The 24,019-nt window shown below is 40.1% G+C and overlaps 1 pseudogene; it reads right to left on the reverse strand.

The window, feature by feature from the left end:
* Positions 1 to 781: 781 nt before the first annotated feature.
* The window catches only part of LOC118902010, a 30,557-nt pseudogene continuing 7,319 nt past the window's right edge, over positions 782 to 24,019 (reverse strand).

Consider the following 24,019-nt stretch of genomic DNA (forward strand, 5'->3'; position numbering starts at 1 on the left):
TATATATTTATTTACCATCCTTGTTTAGCATCTGTATTGCAGACAGAAAACAATCCTTTCAAAGAGTCCTGGTTTTGAGGATTCCAGCAAAGCCCTGTCTATAGATATGGGCCTCAAACATTTCCTTGCTCTGTGTCTGTGGAGAGAAGAAAGTAAACAGGATGATTTAGGGCTTGACAAGGGTGAATATAATTCTAATTGGATATGAATGACAGGGCTTACTAAAGGAAACCAAACTGGCTGTGGTTGAGATTGGGATCCATCAAATATCCACCCTACAATCAATACAGACTCTTCTTTTTTTTTTTTTTTTTTAATTAATTTTATTTATTTATTTATTTATTTTTGGCTGCGTTGGGTCTTCGTTGCTGCGTGCGGGCTTTCTCTAGTTGTGGCGAGCGGGGGCTGCTCTTCGCTGCGGTGCGTGGGCTTCTCATTGCAGTGGCTTCTCTTGTTGTGGAGCACGGGCTCTAGGCGTGTGGGCTTTGGTAGTTGTGGCTCGTGGGCTCTAGAGTGCAGGCTCAGTAGTTGTGGTGTGCAGGCTCAGTAGTTGTGGTGCACAGGCTTAGTTGCTCCACGGCATGTGGGATCTTCCCGGACCAGGGCTCGAACCCGTGTCCCCTGCATTGGCAGGCAGATTCCCAACCACTGCGCCACCAGGGAAGCCCAATACAGACTCTTCTGATAAAGGAATTAGAAATAAATCTTTCAGAGAGTTAGTGCTCTTCTCCCAAGGTGTATATTTCTGTGTTATTATGCAGTATGAGGAATCTGAGATCAACTAAAAAAAGATGTAGATGATTTTGTATTTAGGAGGACTGGCTTTAAGAGCAAAATAAAGGCTTGACACATGGAACTCAGACTGCTTATCTGTGTTGCAGGGAGCACTGTACTCAGCCAAAGCTGCTTCATCTGAAAGACACGATGGGGGAAAACCTTGAGAATGGGAGCTTCAGTGGGACAGGGTTTCATGGAGAGGTTTTGACATATCAGGACTGCACACTTCACTGAATCAGGAGCTGCATCATTGCAGAAATGTCGGTTTGCTGGGGAAGTAGACAAGAGTGGTCTTGGGATTTCCACTCTTGGTACCATTGACATAATCCCCTTCTCTGTGAGAGAAATGAAGGGCTGACCACACTGCAGTCGTTCAAGCAAAGTACAAGGGGGATAACTGTAGGTGTGTGTCCTTTCAGTTCTGCTTTGATATTTGCTTCTTTCCCCGTTCATGATATTTTCTTATCGTTTTCTCCTAGTCTGCAACATTCAGCATGTTCCTCTACACTAATCAGAATAACACCTACGTTTTATCTTACAACTCAGATTTTATTTTCTTTGTTTGGTCTTCGTTGACATCTCAAGGGATTGTTCTCTTCCTATCTCTAATTTCCTCCCCTAATTATCTGTGTAATTCTCCAGGCTCTTATTTATTACTTTGCATTGTTATAGCATCTTTTAAAGGAGATTTATATATCTCTTTATCTGTAAACATTTCTTTGTAAAACTCTTAGTCCCTTGGAAATTTTTGCATGATTGGCAGACTTATGTTGTAGGTAGTTTTTGTAGTAGTTTTATAGGCCAAGGTAGCAGGAATAAGGTAACAGAATATGTTGAAAACAGGGCTTACTTACAAATGTCTGTCACACTCTAATTCCTTTATTATGGATTGAGGTTACTTACGGTTCTTAGTCCTCTGTTACTCACCAGTCTCATAGTAGTCATAGACTTTCACAATAGCAGGTTGCAGATCTCTTACAGGGATGTCTTGTAGAACTGAGAAGGAAAAGCTCAGTGTCTGATTAGTTACCTGAAAAAAGAAAGGGAGAATAATCCAGAATCAGGGAGACCTCACCTCTTTTCCTTTGGTGCCATTCAATCTTCGTCCTTTGAGGAACAGTTCTTAGTTGGCTGACAGAGTTCAATCTCAAACCAGCTATGCGCCCTAACTTCTCACCTAGGAGGATGGCGATAAAGATTTTAGAGTAGGAACCTGAGGAGCTAGAGGAGAGCTCCTTAGAGTAATGAAAATTTACCAGATTTTTAAACAATTAAAACAATTCATATTCCTCCATAATGTCCATACATGGCTCTGCTCATAGTGAGAGAAAAATTCTTTTCACTGGCAGACTGACTCTATCCATAGTAATGTTTCCAAATATTTAGAAAACAGACATTTTTCAAAGTATAAACATACATGTACAAAATCACAGTGGTTTCTTGTGTTGCTAATGAAATCAATTACATTATGATAAAACTGACTGTGATGAATACATCTAGACTGATAACATATCATCTGTCTATATCTATCTATGCATCTATGTATCTACATATCTGTCTATCTAACTACCTACCTATCTACTTGTCTATCTGCCTATATATCTACATCTAATTTTTTGTATACATTTATGTTAAGGTGAGGTTGACATAATCATTGGCCAACTCCTGGGAACACTTCCTACCCTTAATCAGCAACTGTTCAAGTAGGCTTCTAGATGATCAGGCGTGTTTGCGGAAAAGAGCATCTACCTGAAGTAAGCAGAAATACTCATATTCCTATTTTAGTACAAACAAATCCATATCCTTTGGTCCCCCCAACCCCCATACTTCTGACACTCCAAACTCCAGGGAAGCCTGCAATGAGGAAAGAGAATTTAAAATATTATCTAATGGAACAGAAAGGATGTGCTTTTCAAAAAGGCTTTCCTCGTGATTGCTCTTCTCATACCATGCACCTCCTAGGTGAAGAGACCCGTGTAAAAGGACTATCCACCTGGATGTGTCTAGCAACGCTGCAGGGCCCTTACCTGTTCCAGGTAAATCAAGACATTGTTGTTGCTCACTTCTGTCCTGCTCATGTGGCGTGATGGTTCAAGCTGAGGGAAATGAGAGAAATCACCAGTGTTACTGAATAAATGAAGCCCTTGAGGTACTAAGAGACAAGCGGACTGTGGGACTGAAGTATGTACAAAGAGGAAGCTGGGATTAAATTCCTTGAAATGAGGTTTGCAGATACTCATCCAGTAGAATGGAAACATATATAGAAAATTGTGAATACCAATACATCAGATGTAAGATTAAATATTCATATGACTCAGTAACAGGTGTCCTTGGCTTCAGTTTGAAGGTAAGGGAGAAGTAGCCTCAAGTAAGATAACTACTCATCTGAGATTATTTATGAAGGTATCTTTTTTTTTTTTCTAAAGTTACAACAAATAATAATAGTTTACATTAATTCAAACACAGCTCTGAGCATTCATTGTGTCTTTATCTCATTCAGTCCTCCCCGCAACCCTATGAGACAGGCACTTGTTATGCCCATTTTACAGAAGAGGGGACTGAGGCATAGCAAAGTGAAGTGACTTGCCCTACGTCACACAGTAAATAGCCAAACCAGGATTTGAACCCAGGAAGTCTGGCCCCAGAGCTTGTGTTCTTAGCTGCTAGGCTGCCCCACTCTCTGCATGGAAAACTTACTCATGGGTGTGGAGCTGAAGATATCTTTATCTATTCTAACTAACACTGATCTCAATTTTTTCTGAATTCCCACAGTATTTTAAGACTATACCGATAATTTTGGTACTTAATTACATCTTGTCCCGAAATGTTATTTGACGGTTTCAGTTACCCATTTCTAAATACTCTTAACTAGAATGTAGGCTCAATTAATTCAGACATCTTTCTTCTTTTTCTTGTATTGGTACTTAGCACAATGCTAAATGTATGCTGGGTACCATATAAATTCAATTTCTTTAATTAGGACCAATGTTGTTTTGACAAGTTGACCTTATGAGGATGCTGTTGGTATGGTCCTACGCTGGGGATACAGAAAATTCAAATACCTAGGATCTACTTACCATTTTCACTGTTGGTTTCAGGGGAATGAAACCAGATATCATCTTTACATCAACAATCACAATGTTGGAGACCGGATGGTTCCCTGTGTATCTACAGATACAAGGAAGGGAAGAAAGAGGCCCCTCTATATTTGAATCTTGCCCTCCTTTAAGGTCCGACATAAGCCCTAGCGTCTTCAAGTAGTTTTCCTAATGATTGCCTTGTCCTCAGTGATCTTTCCATACCCAGAAATATATAACCTTTGTAGTCAATATGAGTGGTTCTAAAAACTGACTGTATGGCAGAATCAGCTGCAGAATTCATTAAAAAAGTGGATACCGGAGGATTAACCAAGATGGCGGAGTAGAAGGACGTGCTCTCACTCCCTCTTGCAAGAGCACCAGAATCACAACTGGCTGCTGGACAGTCATCGACAGGAAGACACTGGACTTCACCAAGGAGGATACCCCATGTCCAAGGACAAAGGAGTAGCCACAGTGAGACGGTAGGAGGGGTGCAATCAGAGTAAAATCAAATCCCATAACTGGTGGGTGGGTGACTCACAGACTGGCGAACACTTATACCACAGAAGTCCACCCACTGGAGTGAAGGTTCTGAGCCCCACGTCGGGCTTCCCAACCTGGGGGTCCGGCAACGGGAGGAGGAATTCATAGAGAATCAGAATTTGAAGCCTAGTGGGAATTGATTGCAGGACTTCGACGGGACTGGGGGAAACAGAGACCCCACTCTTGGAGGGCGCACACAAAATAGTGTGCGCATCGGGACCCAGGGGAAGGAACGGTGACCCCGGGGGAGACTGGACCAGACCTACCTGCTAGTGTAGGAGGGTCTCCTGCAGAGGCAGGGGGTGGCTCTGTTTCACCGTGTGGAGGGTGACGCTGGCAGCCGAAGTTCTGGGAAGTACTCCTTGGTGTGAGCCCTCCCAGAGTCTGTTATTAGCCCCACCAAAGAGCCCAGGTAGGCTCCAGTGTTGGGTTTCCTCAGGCAAGACCACCAACAGGGAGGGAACCCAGCCCCACCCATCAGCAGTCAAGTGGATTAAAGTTTTACTGAGCTCTGACCACCACAGCAACAGTCAGCTCTACCCACCGCCAGAGCCTCCCATCAAGCCTCTTAGATAGCCTCAACCACCAGAGGGCAGACAGCAGAAGCAAGAAAAACTATAATCCTGCAGCCTGTGGAACAAAAACCACATTCACAGAAAGACAGACAAGATGAAAAGGCAGAGGGCTATATACCAGATGAAGGAACAAGATAAAACCCCAGAAAAACAACTCAATGAAGTGGAGATAGGCAACCTTCCAGAAGAAGAATTCAGAATAATGATAGTGAAGATGATCCAGGACCTCGGAATAAGAATGGAGGCAAAGATCGAGAAGATGCAAGAAATGTTTAACAAAGACCTAGAAGAATTAAAGAACAAACAGAGATGAACAGTACAATAACTGAAATGAAAACTACACTAGAAGGAATCAATAACAGAATAACTGAGGCAGAAGAACGGATAAGTGACCTGGAAGACAGAATGGTGGAATTCACTGCTGCGGAACAGACTAAAGAAAAAAGAATGAAAAGAAATGAAGACAGCCTAAGAGACCTCTGGGACAACATTAAACACAACAACATTCACATTATAGGGGTCCCAGAAGGAGAAGAGAGAGAGAAAGGACCAGAGAAAATATGTGAAGAGATTATAGTCGAAAACTTCCCTAACATGGGAAAGGAAATAGCCACCCAAGTCCAGGAAGCGCAGAGAGTCCCATACAGGATAAACCCAAGGAGAAACACGCCGAGACACATAGTGATCAAATTGGCAAAAATTAAAGACCAAGAAAAATTATTGAAAGCAGCAAGGGAAAAACGACAAATAACATACAAGGGAACTCCCATAAGGTTAACAGCTGATTTCTCAGCAGAAACTCTACAAGCCAGGAGGGAGTGGCATGATATACTTAAAGTAATGAAAGGGAAGAACCTACAACCAAGATTACTCTACCCGGCAAGGATCTCATTTAGATTTGATGGAGAAATCAAAAGCTTTACAGACAAGCAAAAGCTAAGAGAATTCAGCACCACCAAACCAGCTCTACAACAAATGCTAAAGGAACTTCTCTAAGTGGGAAACACAAGAGAAGAAAAGGACCTACAAAAACAAACCCAAAACAATTAAGAAAATGGTCACAGGAACATACATATCAATAATTACCTTAAACGTGAATGGATTAAATGCTCCAACAAAGAGACACAGGCTTGCTGAATGGATACAAAGACAAGACCCATATATATGCTGTCTACAAGAGACCCACTTCAGACCTAGGGACACATACAGACTGAAAGTGAGGGGATGGAAAAAGATATTCCATGCAAATGGAAATCAAAAGAAAGCTGGAGTAGCTATACTCATATCAGATAAAATAGACTTTAAAATAAAGAATGTTACAAGAGACAAGGAAGGACACTACATAATGATCAAGGGATCAATCCAAGAAGAAGATATAACAATTATAAATATATATGCACCCAACATAGGAGCACCTCAATACATAAGGCAACTGCTAACAGCTATAAAAGAGGAAATCGACAGTAACACAATAATAGTGGGGGACTTTAACACCTCACTTACACCAATGGACAGATCATCCCAAATGAAAATAAATAAGGAAACAGAAGCTTTAAATGACACAATAGACCAGATAGATTTAATTGATATTTATAGGACATTCCATCCAAAAACAGCAGATTACACTTTCTTCTCAAGTGTGCATGGAACATTCTCCAGGATAGATCACATCTTGGGTCACAAATCAAGCCTCAGTAAATTTAAGAAAATTGAAATCATATCAAGCATCTTTTCTGACCACAACGCTATGAGATTAGAAATCAATTACAGGGAAAAAAACGTAAAAAACACAAACACATGGAGGCTAAACAATACGTTACTAAATAACCAAGAGATCACTGAAGAAATCAAAGAGGAAATCAAAAAATACCTAGACACAAATGACAATGAAAACACGACGGCCCAAAACCTATGGGATGCAGCAAAAGCAGTTCTAAGAGGGACGTTTATAGCTCTACAAGCCTACCTAAAGAAACAAGAAAAATCTCAAGGAAACAATCTAACCTTACACCTAAAGGAACTAGAGAAGAAGAACAAACAAAACCCAAAGTTTACAGAAGGAAAGAAATCATAAAGATCAGAGCAGAAATAAATGAAAAAGAAACAAAGGAAACAAGAGCAAGATCAATAAAACTAAAAGCTGGTTCTTTGAGAAGATAAACAAAATTGATAAGCCATTAGCCAGACTCATCAAGAAAAAGGGAGAGGACTCAAATCAATAGAATTAGAAATGAAAAGTAACAACTGATACTGCAGAAATACAAACGATCATGAGAGTTTACCACAAGCAACTCTATGCCAATTAAATGGACAACCTGGAAGAAATGGACAAATTCTTAGAGAAGGTATAACCTTCCAAGACTGCACCAGGAAGAAATAGAAAATATGAACAGACCAATCACAAGCACTGAAATTGAAACTGTGATTAAAAATCTTCCAACAAACAAAAGTCCAGGACCAGATGGCTTCACAGGTGAATTCTATCAAACATTTAGAGGAGAGCTAACACCCATCCTTCTCAAACTCTTCCAAAAAATTGCAGAGGAAGGAACACTCCCAAACTCATTCTATGAGGCCACCATCACCCTGATACCAAAACCAGACAAAGATACTACACAAAAAGAAAATTGCAGACCAATATCACTGATGAATATAGATGCAAAAATCCTCAACAAAATACTAGCAAAAACAGAATCCAACAACACATTAAAAGGATCATACACCACGATCAAGTGGGATTTATCCCAGGGATGCAAGGATTCTTCAATATACGCAAATCAATCAATGGGATACACCATCTTAACAAATTGAAGGATAAAAACCATATGATCATCTCAATAGATGCAGAAAAAGCTTTTGACAAAATTCAACACCCATTTATGATAAAAACTCTCCAGAAAGTGGGCATAGAGGGAACCTACCTCAACATAAGAAAGGCCATATACGACAAACCCATGGCAAACATCATTCTCAATGGTGAAAAACTGAAAGCATTTCCTCTAAGATCAGGAACGAGACAAGGGTGTCCGCTCTCACCACTATTATTCAACATAGTTTTGGAAGTCCTAGCCATGGCAATCAGAGAAGAAAGAGAAATAAAAGGAATACAAATTGGAAAAGAAGAAGTAAAACTGTCACTGTTTGCAGATGACATGATATTATACATAGGGAATCCTAAAGATGCCACCAGGAAACTACTAGAGCTAATCAATGAATTTGGTAAAGTTGCAGGATACAAAATTAGTGCACAGAAATCTCTTGCATTCCTATACACTAATGATGAAAAATCTGAAAGAGCAATTATGGAAACACTCCCATTTACCATTGCAACAAAAAGAATAAAATACCTAGGAATAAACCTACCTAGGGAGACAAAAGACCTGTATGTAGAAAACTAGAAGACACTGATGAAGGAAATTAAAGATGATACCAACAGGTGGAGAGATATACCATATTCTTGGATTGGAAGAATCAATATTGTGAAAATGACTATACTACCCAAAGCAATCTACAGATTCAATGCAATCCCTATCAAATTACCAATGGCATTTTTTACAGAACTAGAACAAATCATATTAAAATTTGTATGGAGACACAAAAGACCCCGAAGAGCCAAAGCAGTCTTGAGGGAAAAAAACGGAGCTGGAGGAATCAGACTCCCTGACTTCAGACTATACTACAAAGCTACAGTAATCAAGACAATATGGTACTGACACAAAAACAGAAACATAGATCAATGGAACAAGATAGAAAGCCCAGAGATAAACCCACGCACCTATGGTCAACTAATCTATGACAATGGAGGCAAAGATATACAATGGAGAAAAGACAGTCTCTTCAATAAGTGGTGCTGGGAAAACTGGACAGCTACATGTAAAAGAATGAAATTAGAATACTCCCTAACACCGTACACAAAAATAAACTCAAAATGGATTCGAGACCTAAATGTAAGACTGGACACTATAAAACTCTTAGAGGGAAACATAGGAAGAACACTTTTTGACATAAATCACAGCAAGATCTTTTTTTTTTTTTTTTTAAACAGAAACTATGCTGGCTATTTTTTTGTAAATATTTTATTTATTTATTTTTTTATATTTAGTTTTTTTGGCTGTGTTGGGTCTTCGTTTCTGTGCGAGGGCTTCTTCTAGTTGCGGCAAGCGGGGGCCACTCTTCATCACGGTGCGCGGGCCTCTTCAGTATCGCGGCCTCTCTTGTTGCAGAGCACAGGCTCCAGACGCGCAGGCTCAGTAGTTGTGGCTCACGGGCCCAGTTGCTCCGTGGCATGTGGGATCTTCCCAGACCAGGGCTCGAACCCGTGTCCCCTGCATTAGCAGGCAGATTCTCAACCACTGCGCCACCAGGGAAGCCCCAGCAAGATCTTTTTTGATCCACCTCCTAGAGTAATGGAAATAAAAACAAAAATAAACAAATGGGACCTAATGAAACTTCAAAGCTTTTGCACAGCAAAGGAAACCATAAACAAGACGAAAAGACAACCCTCAGAATGGGAGAAAATATTTGCAAACGAATCAACGGACAAAGGATTAATCTCCAAAATATATAAACAGCTCATTCAGCTCAATATTAAAGAAACAAACAACCCAATCCAAAAATGGGCAGAAGACCTAAACAGACATTTCTCCAAAGAAGACATACAGATGGCCAAGAAGCACATGAAAAGGTGCTCAACATCACTAATTATTAGAGAAATGCAAATCAAAACTACAATGAGGTATCACCTCACACCAGTTAGAATGGGCATCATCAGAAAATCTACAAACAACAAATGCTGGAGAGGGTGTGGAGAAAAGGGAACCCTCTTGCACTGTTGGTGGGAATGTAAATTGATACAGTCACTATGGAGAACAATATGGAGGTTCCTTAAAAAACTAAAAATAGAATTACCATATGATCCAGCAATCCCACTACTGGGCATATACCCAGAGAAAGCCATAATTCAAAAAGACACATGCACCTCAATGTTCACTGCAGCACTATTTACAATAGCCAGGTCATGGAAGCAACCTAAATGCCCATCGACAGACGAATGGATAAAGAAGATGTGGTACATATATACAATGGAATATTACTCAGCCATAAAAAGGAACGAAATTGAGTCATTTGTTGAGACGTGGATGGATCTAGAGACTGTCATACAGAGTGAAGTAAGTCAGAAAGAGAAAAACAAATATCGTATATTAACGCATGTATGTGGAACCTAGAAAAATGGTACAGATGAACCAGGTTGCAGGGCAGAAGTTGAGACACAGACGCAGAGAACAAACGTATGGACACCAAGGGGGGAAAACCGCGGTGGGGTGGGGATGGTGGTGTGCTGATTTGGGCGATTGGGATTGACGCGTATACACTGATGTGTATAAAATTGATGACTGATAATAAAAGAAAAAAAAAGAATAAAAAAAAAAAAGAAAGCCTGTGGGTGAGATTTTAATTTTTTAAAGTAATGTTTATATTACATTAATTAACGTTTCAGACATTACATGAAATTTCTAAAAATCTTATATGTTCTGGTATAATGTTATAAGTCATAATCCTAGTTATTACTTTAAAATGTATATCTCAGGGGCTTCCCTGGTGGCGCAGTGGTTGAGAATCTGCCTGCCAATGCAGGGGACACGGGTTCGAGCCCTGGTCTGGGAGGATCCCACATGCCGCGGAGCAACTAGGCCCGTGAGCCACAGTTACTGAGCCTGCGCGTCTGGAGCCTGTGCTCCACAACGAGAGGCCGCGATAATGAGAGGCCCGCACACCGTGATGAAGAGTGGCCCCCACTTGCCGCAACTAGAGAAAGCCCTCGCACAGAAACGAAGACCCAACACAGCCATAAATAAATAAATAAGTAAATAAAAATTAAAAAAAATAAAATGTATATCTCAGAAATAACTAATTTTCTTGTCAACTGCATTATTATGAACTTTCATCAAATCTTTAAGTGTGGTCATTTTTAAGTCTTTTGTCATTTACAGACAGTTCTGGGTGTACTCTGATGCTTTTGCAAATATGTTCCTATAAAAGGGTTTCATCTTCAAGAAATTCATGGAAAAGACTCTGACAAGTACAGGTTTCTGGTAACTGACTGTACTGCTGAACTGAATGAATAAGCATTTTCAGAACTCTAATGAAAAACTGATGAACTCATAAAAGTGCTAACAAAAGATCAAGATGAAAAAAAAATTAATTACAAGGGACTGAGTGAACTGATGATGATGAGTATAATTTTTGTGACTTTCTGTCTGAATTAAAAAAAAAAAATCCCACAAGGACTCAGAGGCAAAGAACATACAAATCAATTTTCACTGCAAAGTAAAGGAGCTGTTACAATGGAGGATTACTGGACTGAATGTCAATATTATGACATAGTATGAGTGTGTTTCATGTTTGGTAATTGCAATCATTGTTGCTTTTGTTGTGGTCATCCATGTACAATGCTTGGTGTCAGTCTATTTATCTCTTGTAAAAATAAAATACAGTGTGTGTGTGTGTGTGTGTGTGTGTGTAAAAAAATAAATAAATAAATAAATTACAAAAATAAATTACAAACCCCCCCCCCCAAAAAAAGTGGATACCTGAGCACAGCTCGAGAAATACTGAATTAAATCTCTGAGGGTGGGACCTGGCAATATGCATTTTTAAACAAATTCTGCAAAGGACAATAATCAGATTTTAGAATCTCTGGTATATGCTTCATCTTTGCAACTCATACATTTTAGATTAATGATTATCATTTTTTTATTTGAAAATTATCTTCACAACTAGACTATAAGATTCCTTTAGGTAAGAGACCCAGTCTGTATTTATATTCACTGTAGCTACTTGAGTGTATTTTTTATTTTTGCTTAATTAACATATATTGCTTTTATGAAGTACATTTAACTTATTTGTCTATTGATGATAAACCAAATTGAGAATATTATTTTTTCTTTTCATCTGAGACTCATTAGATTTGTCATTATAATCAGTCACTTGTTCTATTCCAAGTAAATCTCGGAAGAGTGTTATTGAATTGTGAATTCTTTCTCCCTAGAAACATGAAATTTTAAAAGACTAGAAAGCCTTTCCTTTAGAGATAAGGAAGAAAGATCCCATGTTAAAGTATTATTGAAATGAATTATTTATTCTTTAACAATAGTTGAGGGTAATAAAATAATCCTGGAGGCAGACAAATTGAGCTCATAACACTATAAATTCTTCATTTTCCATGTTGGTGAAGACATTCTTTTTTTTTTTTTTTTTCATTGACAAGGCAAAAAGTTAGTGAAGAGGATAACTTTAGGTCGTTTTGAATCTATGTACTCAAGAGTACTAGGCAGCTAATATTTTCAGAAGTAGATAACAGAGACAGGTATTCTTACCTGACTTCCAGTGAGATTTGGAAGCTTGTGTGGGCTTTGAGTCCGTCACAAGTTTGGAGTATTGTCTGTACATGTAGATTGAATGCAGATTCCTTCTTCTCCAAGAAGACATTGTATTTCAGAGCTGTCTGTGAAACATTATGAATAAAAATAGTTTCCACTCCACAGGATCCTTCGGTCTGTCACAATTTCATTTCTCCTGATTTTTGCTTTCACAGCCCAAGTAAGAATAAATAGTTTCCATTTTCAGAAGGAGGGTTTACAGTTGAATCTCTCCAACTTTCCCCAAGAGCCTTACCTGAATATACACACATGCTTCCCCTGACACATTTATGCTGTACTCCCCAGGAATGTCTGGTAACGAGACCTGCTGTAGTAACAGGCGGTTGGTGTTGTCCACTTTGAATTTTGTGGAATATGTCCCTGAAGACTGGATGGTCACCTGTGCTGCCTTCCCAGTTCTGGCAAAGAGGGCTGCTCCGTATCTGGACAAAGCATGGAGAGCCACAACTGTGTCCTGGAAGAGATGTGTGTGAAAATCCAGGATAGGGTCAACTTTTGGGGCCTTGGGTTCTTCCCAAAGTTCATTTTTACTATTACAAAGGTGTCATGAAATTTTCTCCCTCATTATTTGAATTCTGGGATCTTAATTCCAAGACTGATTTCAATCTTTGATATATCTCAGGATCTAAATTTTACATAATTTCTGTATACAGCTTGCACTAGAGCAAGCAAATTCTCTCACAGCAAGTGGGAAATTTATATATGAATCAGGCTCATTGCCTGGTATTTGCTATTCCTCTTTCTCTGCCTCTGACACCCACCATCTCTTCCCACAAAACTACAGTCTTGCTCTCTCTCGTTACCAAACATGTACTTTTTAAAAATTAATTAATTAATTGATTTTTAACATCTTTATTGGAGTATAACTGCTTTACAATGGTGAGTTAGTTTCTGCTGTATCACAAAGTGAATCAGCTATACGTATACATTTATCCCCATGTCCCCTCCCTCTTGTGTCTCCTTCCCACCCTCCCTATCCCACCCCTCTAGGTGGTCACAAAGCACCAGCTGATCTCCCTGTGTTATGCGACTGCTTCCCACTAGCTATCTATTTTACATTTGGTGGTGTATATATGTCCATGCCACTCTCTCACTTCGTCCCAGTTTACCCTTCCCCCTCCCCGTGTCCTCAAGTCCATTCTCTATGTCTGCGTTTTTATTCCTGTCCTGCCCCTAGCTTCTTCAGAACCATTTTTATTTTTTTTAGATTCCATATACATGTGTTAGCATACAGTATTTGTTTTTCTCTTTCTGACTTACTTCACTCTGTAGGACAGACTCTAAATCCATCCACCTCACTACAAATAATTCAATTTCGTTTCTCTTTATGGCTGAATGATATTCCATTGTATATATATGCCACATCTTCTTTATGCATTCATCTGTTGATGGACACTTAGGTTGCTTCCATGTCCTGGCTATTGTAAATAGAGCTGCAATGAACAATGTGGTACATTGCTATTTTTGAATTATGGTTTTCTCAGGGTATATGGCCAGTAGTGGGATTGCTGGGTCATATGGTAGTTCTATTTTTAGTTTTTTAAGGAACCTCCATACTGTTCTCCATAGTGGCTGTATCAATTTACATTCCCACCAACAGTGCAGGAGAGTTCCCTTTTCTCCACACCCTCTCCAGCATTTATTGTTTGTAGATTTTTCTGATGATGGCCATTCTGACTGGTGTGAGGTGATACCTCATTGGAGTTTTGATTTGCATTTCTCTAATAATTAGTGATGTTGAGCACTCTTTCATGTGTTTGTTGGCAATCTGTATATCTTCTTTGGAGAAACGTCTGTTTAGGTCTTCTGCCCATTTTTGGATTGGGTTGTTTGTTTTTCTGATATTGAGCTGCATGAGCTGCTTGTATATTTTGGAGATTAATCCTTTGTCCGTTACTTCATTTGCAAATATTTTCTCCCATTCTGAGGGTTGTCTTTTCATCTTGTTTATGGTTTCCTTTGCTGTGCAAAAGCTTTTAAGTTTCATTAGGTCCCATTTGTTTATTTTTGTTTTTATTTCCATTTCTCTAGGAGCTGGGTCAAAAAGGATCTTGTGTGGGAGTGTTTCTCCCTCTGCTATATTTTGGAAGAGTTTGAGAAGGATAGGTGTTGGCTCTTCTTTAAGTGTTTGATAGAATTCGCCTGTGAAGCCATCTGGTCCCAGGCTTTTGATTTTCGGAAGATTTTTAATCACAGTTTCAATTTCAGTGCTGTGATTGGTCTGCTTATATTTTCTATTTCTTCCTGGTTCAGTATCGGAAGGTGGTGCTTTTCTAAGAATTTGTCCATTTCTTCCAGGTTGTCCATTTTATTGGCATATAGTTGCTTGTAGTAATGTCTCATGATCCTTTGTATTTCTGCGGTGTCAGTTGTTACTTCTCCTTTTTCATTTCTAATTCTATTGATTTGAATCTTCTCCCTTTTTTTCTTGATGAATCTGGCTAATGGTTTATCAATTTTGTTTATCTTCTCAAAGAAACAGCTTTTAGTTTTATTGATCTTTGCTATCATTTCCTTCACTTCTTTTTCATTTATTTCTGATCTGATCTTTATGATTTCTTTCCTTCTCCTAACTTTGGGGTTTTTTAATTCTTCTTTCTTTAATTGCTTTAAGTGTAAAGTTAAGTTGTTTATTTGAGATTTTTCTTGTTTCTTGAGGTAGGCTTGTATTGCTATAAACTTCCCTCTTAGAACTGCTTTTGCTGCATCCCATAGGTTTTGGGTTGTCGTGCTTTCATTGTCATTTTTTCTAGGTATTTTCTGATTTCCTCTTTGATTTCTTCAGTGATCTCTTGGTTATTTAGTAGTGTATTGTTTAGCCTCCATGTGTTTGTATTTTTTACACTTTCTTTCCTGTAATTGATATCTAATCTCATAGCATTGTGGTAGGAAAAGATACTTGATATGATTTCAATTTTCTTAAATTTACCAAGGCTTGATTTGTGACTCAGGATATGATCTATCATGGAGAATGTTCCATGAGCACTTGAGAAGAAAGTGTATTCTGTTGTTTTTGGATGGAATGTCCTATAAATATCAATTAAGTCTTTCTTGTTTAATGTGTCATTTAAAGCTTGTGTTTCCTTATTTATTTTCATTTTGGATGATCTGTCCATTGGTGACAGTGGGGTGTTAAAGCCCACTACTATTATTGTATTACTGTTGATTTCCCCTTTTATGGCTGTTAACATTTGCCTTATGTATTGAGGTGCTCTTATGTTGGGTGCATAAATATTTACAATTGTTATATCTTCTTCTTGGATTGATCCCTTGATCATTATATAGTGTCCTTCTTTGTCTCTTGTAATACTCTTTATTTTAAAGTCTATTTTATCTGATATGAGAATTGCTACTCCAGCTTTCTTCTGATTTCCATTTGCATGGAATATTTTTTTTCCATCCCCTCACTTTCAGTCTGTATGTGTCCCTAGGTCTGAAGTGGGTCTCTTGTAGACATCATATATATGGGTCTTGTTTTTGTATCCATTCAGCCAGTCTGTGTCTTTTGGTTGGAGCATTTAATCCATTTACATTTGAGGTAATTATTGATATGTATGTTCCTATTACCATTTTCTTTATTGTTTTGGGTTTGTTTTTGTAGGTCTTTTCTTTCTCTTGTGTTTCCTGCCTAGAGAAATTTCTTTAGCATTTGTTGTAAAGCTGGTTTGGTGGTGCTGAATTCTCTTAACTTTTGCTTGTCTGTAAAGGTTTTAATTTCTCCACTGAATCTGGATGAGATCCTTGCTGGGTAGAGTAATCTTGGTTGTAGGTTTTTCCCTTTCATCACTTTAAATATGTCCTGCCACTCCCTTCTGGCTTACAGAGTTTCTGCTGAAAGATCAGCTGTTAACCTTATGGGGATTCCATTGTATGTTATTTGTTGCTTTTCCCTTGCTCTTTTTAATATTTTTTATTTGTACTTAAGTTTGATAGTTTGATTAATATGTATCTTGGTGTGTTTCTCCTTGGATTTATCCTGTATGGGACTCTCTGCACTTCCTGGACTTGACTGACTATTTCCTTTCCCATATTAGGGAAGTTTTCAACTATAATCTCTTCAAATATTTTCTCAGTCCCTTTCTTTTTCTCTTCTTCTTCTGGGACCCCTATAATTCGAATGTTGGTACATTTAATGTTGTTTCAGCAGTCTCTGAGACTGTCCTCAATTCTTTTCATTCTTTTCTCTTTATTCTGCTGGGTGGTGGTTATTTCCACTATTTTATATTCCAGGTCACTTATCCGTTCTTCTGCCTCAGTTATTCTGCTATTGATTCCTTCCAGAGAATTTTAAATTTCTTTTATTGTGTTGTTCATCATTGTTTGTTTGCTCTTCAATTCTTCTAGGTCCCTGTTAAACGTTTATTGTGTTTTCTCCATTCTATTTCCAAGATTTTGGATCATCTTTACTATCATTACTCTGAATTCTTTTTCAGATAGACTGCCTATTTTCTCTTCATTTGTTTGGTCTGTTGGGTTCTTACTTTGCTCCTTCATCTGCTGTGTATTTCTCTGTCTTCTCAATTTGCTCTACTTACTATGTTTGGGGTCTCCTTTTCGCAGGTTGCAGGTTCGTAGTTCCTGTTGTTTTTGGTGTCTGCCCCCAGTGGGTAAGGCTGGTTCAGTGGGTTGTGTAGGCTTCCTGGTGGAGGGGACTGGTGTCTGTGTTCTGGTGGATGAGGCTGGATCTTTTCTGTCTGGTGGGCAGGACCATGTCTGGTGGTGTGTTTTAAATGTCTACTTTTGATGTGCCTTCCAGAGACACCAAGGCAGTCAATAGTTATTAGTCTATGATCTGCACTCTGATCAAATAAAAGGAAAAACTTTTTAATTCCAGTCTTTCCTGTGGATTATTTCTCTATTGATACCATTCTATTAGAATGTACTTCATGCCCCAGAAGATCTCTCTTTTAGAACTCCTTCTTTCTTCTTATTAAAAATGAGTCTCAGGACTTCCCTGGTCGTGCAGTGGTTGGGAGTCTGCCTGCCAATGCAGGGGACATGGATTAGATTCCTGGTCCAGGAAGATCCCACATGCCGTGGAGCAACTAAGCCCATGCGCCACAACTACTGAGCCTGTGCTCTAGAGCCTGGGAGCCACAGTACTGAGCCCATGAGCCACAACTACTGAAGTTGCACGCCTAGAGCCTATGCTCCACAACAAGAGAAGCCACTGCTTGCCACAACTAGAGAAAGCCCATGCGCAGCAACAAAGACCCAATGCAGCCAAAAATAAAATATAAAATAAATTAATAAATTTATAAAAAAATGAGTCTTGACACTGTCTTTTGGACAATGGGACTGAAAGGAAGAGAAAACAAACATGAAGAGGGTATTTTAACATCAAAATGAAGATTATCCATTTCAGAGGGACGAGAGAGACAATGAAGTGAGTTGCAAACCAGGGTGGCGCACCGGTCATTGAGATTTTGCTTCTCTATATTTTATTTATCTTTTAGAAGAGTCTACCATTTCACCAAATTTCTGTGAAGATAAGTTCTTCACTGTACACTCAGAATACTGAGAGTGGAAATTACAAGGTATTACGTTAGATGTGTTTCTTTAGAAATAATATTTGATACGGCTGGATGTGGCTGGACGATTAAAGTTAATGGTTTATAGTCCTGATTGAACCCACATGTAGAGAATGGAGAAGGCAAGCATGAGTTTGTGTTACTTTTAAGAAAACTCAAAGAAGTTCTGTGGCATAATAAGAAATATGTATTTGGTCTCTGCCCCTGGATCCTGATACAAGAATTTCTAGGACCCTTGAAGTCTTTGGAGTGATGAGTTTCTTTTTGTATGCCAGTGAAGTGACTCTCGGAGGATGGGGGATGGTTGCCAGAGGAACTAGCCACATGATTAGAGGATTGGAACTTTCAGGCTCAACCCCCCTCCTACTACCCACCCTCTACCTCTGGGGATTGGAGAGGGGCTTGGGATTGACCAGTGGTCAGTGATTTAATCAGCCATGCCTATGTAATGGGACCTCCACAAAAACCCTAGACAAAGGGGTTCAGAGAGCTTCCAGGTTGGTGAACAGGTGGAGGTGCTGGGAGGGTGGTGTGCCCAGAGAGGGCATGGAAGCTGTGCACCCCTTCCCACAAACCTCGCCCCAGGCATCTCCTTCATTTTGCTGTTCCTGAATTGCATCCTTTATAATAGACTGGTATTAGTAAGTAAAGTGCTTTCCTGAGTTCTGGGAGCCATTCTAGCAAATTATCAACCTCAAGAGGGGGTTGTGGGAACCCCTAAATTATAGCTGGTTGGTCTGAAGTACAGGAGGCCTGGACCGGTGACTGGCACCGGGAGTGAGGGGCAGTCTTGTGGGACTGAGCCTGTGAGGTTTATGCTAACTCCAGGTTGTTACTGTCAGAAGTGTTAAGGGTAGAGGAAAACGGTTTTCCCTTTAGGATCTATTTGTAAGTAAAATTAGGAGAGTCTGTCAAGAGGGGAGGGAAAGGAGAGGCTAGCTGGTGCAGTGGGACAGAAAGACGTGGGTGAGCCCCTTTTGTTCGTACATCATATTTTAGGCAATTAACCTCTCTGGTTCAGTTTAAGGGTCTGCTTCTAGGTTTCTAGACTTTCCAGAATTTTAGACATTGTCCGTAAATTAAGGTTGTGGTTTCTGAGCAAAATGTGGTGTGGTACAAAGTGAGGTATAAAGAGAACTCTAGTTCGCTAGCACAGGGATTAGGACAATTTATTTTGGGAAATGTTTTAGACTCTTTTCCTTATTTCCTACAGACTCAAAATGATAACAGATATCCTTTCCCTCATTTCACGTCCTCTTCTCCCTTTTCCTTGCTCTTGTCACTACAGATTTGTCTGTTGTTCAAGCCTCCCAGCTGCACCCTAACCGAAAGGGGAACCACACACCTGGGTGGAGGAGAAGCCCCCGTGGGAGTTCTGCTGCTTTGAGATCCACTTCACGATGTGCGTGGGGGGGGGTCAGGTCCTCCGAGGTCAGGGCAGGCTGGGCCGTGAGGTAAGCGAGGAGCACATAGGCTGTCATCTCCACTTCAGCAGAGGGAGCCTGGGGTTCGTAAAGATCCTCCACTGGTGCCTTGGGTTTCTGAGGTTGCTCCCAGTGCATTGCATTGTCTTAAGGATAAGAATAGAGAAAGAATGAAAGCTATTGGTGTTTAATGTATGACAGTATGTTTATATTTAGTAAGAAATAAATGTAGCAAAAGCTGAAGTAAGTTTTTTACTTCAATCATAATATCCCTAGATTTCTTATTTCTGAGTAAAAATCTGAACTTGGCTATGGTCTAGTGTGGTCGAGGGAAATATTGAGGACAGAAATTTATAAGATGTGAACTGAACTACTTTCTCAAGTGTTGTTCTGGTAGAGCTGGTGGTGAAAAGTCAGACATGATTTCCTCACTTGTTGGTTCCTTTGCTCCCAATCTAAAATGATTTGGTCATTGTTTAGGTTTTTTTTGAGATGAAATATAAAATCTTCCATCTTATTTCAGAGAGTTGTATTAGAAACAGTAACATGGAAGTTGTAATTATGGATGACATTGTCTTTGCTATGGTGCTTAGTAGCTTCTCCTCACCCTGATACACATTCATTTACCATAAAGAAAAGTATAAATGTCAACTATGTTTGTCTTTGTAAATAAAGGGAGACTGAACACCACCCCCCCCCTCAATTCACTCTGTGATGTTACTTTTATCTATCTTGTTTTCTCTATAACAGAAATTCCAGGGAAGATTTGTGTGTAAAAGGAGCATTAATCTCTTAATGGATTAGTCTGCATAAAAATGTCAGCATTTGTAGTGGTATAGACCAAAAAGGAGGTTATTTTCAGGAATTCAATATTCTTCCCCTTTTCTATCCAGTGGAAGTGGATAGGAAGAACAGCTTGATGTGTGCTCTCACCTTCTTTTATTGCTTCCTCATCAAGTGATTTCAGTTAACTCTCTCCTTTTGGCCTGGTCACCTGCCAGGGCAAAAGCATAGGCCAACAGTGCCCTGGTGTAGATGTGGCTGCCTCGGGCCTCTGCCTGTGTTCTTTTCTAGGCTGATTCGAGGCAGACCAGGGCCTTGTGGACAACAGGGTGCTGTGAAGGGAGAGCAATAGTATCCTGAGTTACGTGGAAAGGGGTCCTGGCATATCCCAGAACAAACATAAAGACAGTAAGATACGTGGGACCAGTGCTTTTCAAATAAAAAAAATTAGATCAAATGGCTTTATCTAACCATCTCCTGATCATCTTTTTAGAAATCACTGTTTGTTTGTTTTTTTTCTGGCCACACCACGCAGCTTGTGGGATTTTAGTTCCCAGACGAGGGGTTGAACCCGGGCCCTCATCAGTGAGAGCTCAGAGTCCTAACCACTGGACTGCCAGGGAAGTCCCTCACTCTTTTTTTTTTTGATTGTAAAAAACCATACAACATAATAGAAATCACTCTTTAAAAAATTACTTTCTAAGTAAAATAAGCTGATAAGGGCAGGGCTAGAGGCCATGAGTTTTAGGATTAGCTTTGGCACATAGTCCAGGTCTTTACTGAACAAATGAATCCTTCTTGATGGGTCATTTGGAGTCTCTATGACTGTGGCAGATGCATCAGCATTGAGCAGAAGGAAAGCTGTCACTGGGCTTTGAGAGGAGTATTATTAGCACAATAGGGCAATGGTTTCATGGTGGTCTGGGAAGCTGAGGAAGTGATGTGGTGCCTACAGTGACAGGGAGTGGAATCTCCAGAAGGGCCATGGCAATATAGGCAGAGAGGGTCACTTCGTCGTCCACTCCACCCTGTAAGTACAAGGGAGGGAAAGAGAGATTATTTCCACTTCAGGAAACCTTTTGAAGATATCTCCTCTCCTCATGGTCAGTCCTTTCTCTTGCATGGTCCCTGGGAAGTTCTCATATACATCTCTCCCCACCGTACAAAGTGCTACTCTCATCTGAGATTCCATTTCTTTTACCTCAGTGGTACGTGGGTTTATTCTCCCACCCTAACCTTCTCCCGTACTTCCTAGTCCTTTCCTTTAGGAATTCGTATGTGCCTCCTTCTTATGTGCCTTCACCCTTGGACAGGTTGCCATGGAATAGTGAGGTCAGGAGGTTCAGACTAGCTTACAAAAGCAATCACCTTAGTGGCACTGTTGAGCAGTGACCCAGAACTCCTGAAACAGCCATCACTCTCCTACTTCTCAGAGAGCCAGGTAAGGGCTTGGGTAATGTGGGCTGCATCAATGAAGATGAAGGCTCGAGGCTGGGCGAAGGTCTTGAGAACAAAGGCTGTGAGCTTGATGGAGGAGGAAGAGTGGGCTGATGAGGCCATTTGTTTTCATGCAGCACATTCAGTGCCCAGGCTTCACGGGGACCCCTCCACACTCGTGAGTCAGTATGAGGGGTTCGGAGTGCTTAGAGCTGGGGAATCTGTCTTTGTTCCTCCAGGACAAAGTGGTTTCAAGTGGTCCTTACTACCTTGTTCACGTTCTCATTGCTTCAAGGATTCAGGCTTCATCTTCCTTATTCAGGTGATTGATTGACTCAGACATTTGCACTCTCATGCTAGGTTTTCTCCCTCTCTCTGATTTTCTATTGTAGATGAGACAAACCTTCTTTTCTGCCATCCCTGATATATGGACTAACCTCTTGGTGATGTTTGCATCTTCAAAAAGTGAAATACTCCCCCCTGAACCTTCCTTCCCTCTCCTTCCACCAACTGCCTTTTCATTAACTACCTTTCTTTTCATTAATTGCCTGTGTGTTTTGTCTCAGAGGAACAGCACTTTTTGATACAGGGTTGTGTGAAGAATGGCAGCAGTTTTTCTAGTCTCAGTTTCTATCATCTCTGGGTACTGGAAAATAACTTAAGGTGGCCAGATTTTTTTTTTACTTATGATGGTATTAGACATGAGAAAGTACATCTTAATTACTGTGTTGAATCAAAAATGCATTTGGGAGTCAAGGTAGATAAACCTTGAGACAAGTCCCAACTCTGCCATTTATTATTTGTGCCACCAAGAAACATTTACTTAACAACACTAGGTATAAATTTCTACCTTTATAAAATGAGGTTCATAATATCTAAGTTGTAGGGTTTCCATGAGGAATAAGAGTGGCTATGCTTGTGCAAAGTTTGTTCTATAGGACCTTTTCTTACCAAGTGTTGCCTTCCTTTGTGACATGTTGGTTCCCAAAGGCACTATAGGAGCCACCTCTGTGTTTGTAGTTCAGCTGCCTCTGATAACCTGGAACGGAAGGTTTCAGATGGTGCGTGAAGTAGCAGTGGCACATCAGAGAAAGAGGATTCCCAAATGGGCAAGCTGATGCCCCTGACGTGCCCTGGCCTCTCAGGCACAAAGGACACACCAACAGCACTGCTCTTCATGCCCAGTGGATGTCACGCCTGTTTGTGGAGAGAACACCTACAATAATAAAGTGGACTCACCAGCATTGAGATGGCCAATGGCCTTGGATTTGACCTCCTGAGTTAGTTGTTGGGTTTCATTCAGATATTTCAGTACATAGATATTAGGAGCAAACAGGACCATGTTCTGTGCTCCACAGCCATAGGGCATCTGGAGAAGGTTTTGTGTGTTTTTTTTGGCAGAACCTAGTATGTCACCTGGAAATGAAAGATGAGATGTCAGAACAAGGAATTATAACTTGAATGTTGGATCAGATATGCTGGAAACCAAGTAGCAACTGAGGAAAATATAGAGGTATGAGAAAGAAGTTGAAAAGCTGAAGTGCAGTTAAAAGCTATATTTGAAAAGTAGGGGGAATGGCAGTGGTGGTTGTCCCACGTTCTCCAGGGACTGAGTGACTCAGTCACCCAAAACAGAGAAAGAGGCTCTGGCTGACTCTTTCACTACCTTTGGTGGGAGATTCAGGGACAATTTTTCAGATACCCCAACATCTAGATACACAAACAAATCAGATACAAAGAGGATTATGTGTGATGTCTACTTTTCTGGAAAGTTCTAGGGCCAGTGGTTTTGGGAATGCATCTTAAACTTGGACTTGTTACTTCCTCAGAAAATGTCCCTGATTTTAATATTACAAATTTACATTTCCTGGTACTGGGTGGCTTGCCAAGCTATGTCTTATCCACTTTTATTATCCATAACATTGGATTGCACAGCAGCCATCTAAAAGAAGGCTCTGAGTTTTCTCTGATATATGATTATTTTTATCGAAGCCTTCTCTTTTTTTTTTTAAATGCATTGTTTACTCTGTTTATTTATTTATTTATTTATTTTTGGCTGTGTTGGGTCTTCGTTTCTGTGTGAGGGCTTTCTCTAGTTGCGGCAAGCGGGGACCACTCTTCATTGTGGTGCGCGGGCCTCTCACTATCGCGGCCTCTCTTGTTGTGGAGCACAGCCTCCAGACGCGCAGGCTCAGTAATTGTGGCTCACGGGCCCAGTTGCTCCGTGGCATGTGGGATCTTCCCAGACCAGGGCTCGAACCCGTGTGCCCTGCATTGGCAGGCAGATTCTCAACCACTGTGCCACCAGGGAAGCCCTCGAAGCCTTCTTAAAATGTTTTATAGCCATATGAAGATAATGCATTGTTTGGCCTCAAGTTTTAGCTGACGTATGAATAGACACCCAGCATGTAAGAATAACTAAACAGATAA

Source organism: Balaenoptera musculus, chromosome 10, assembly GCF_009873245.2.
Source record: "Balaenoptera musculus isolate JJ_BM4_2016_0621 chromosome 10, mBalMus1.pri.v3, whole genome shotgun sequence".
In the NCBI taxonomy this organism is placed as follows: Eukaryota; Metazoa; Chordata; class Mammalia; order Artiodactyla; family Balaenopteridae; genus Balaenoptera; species Balaenoptera musculus.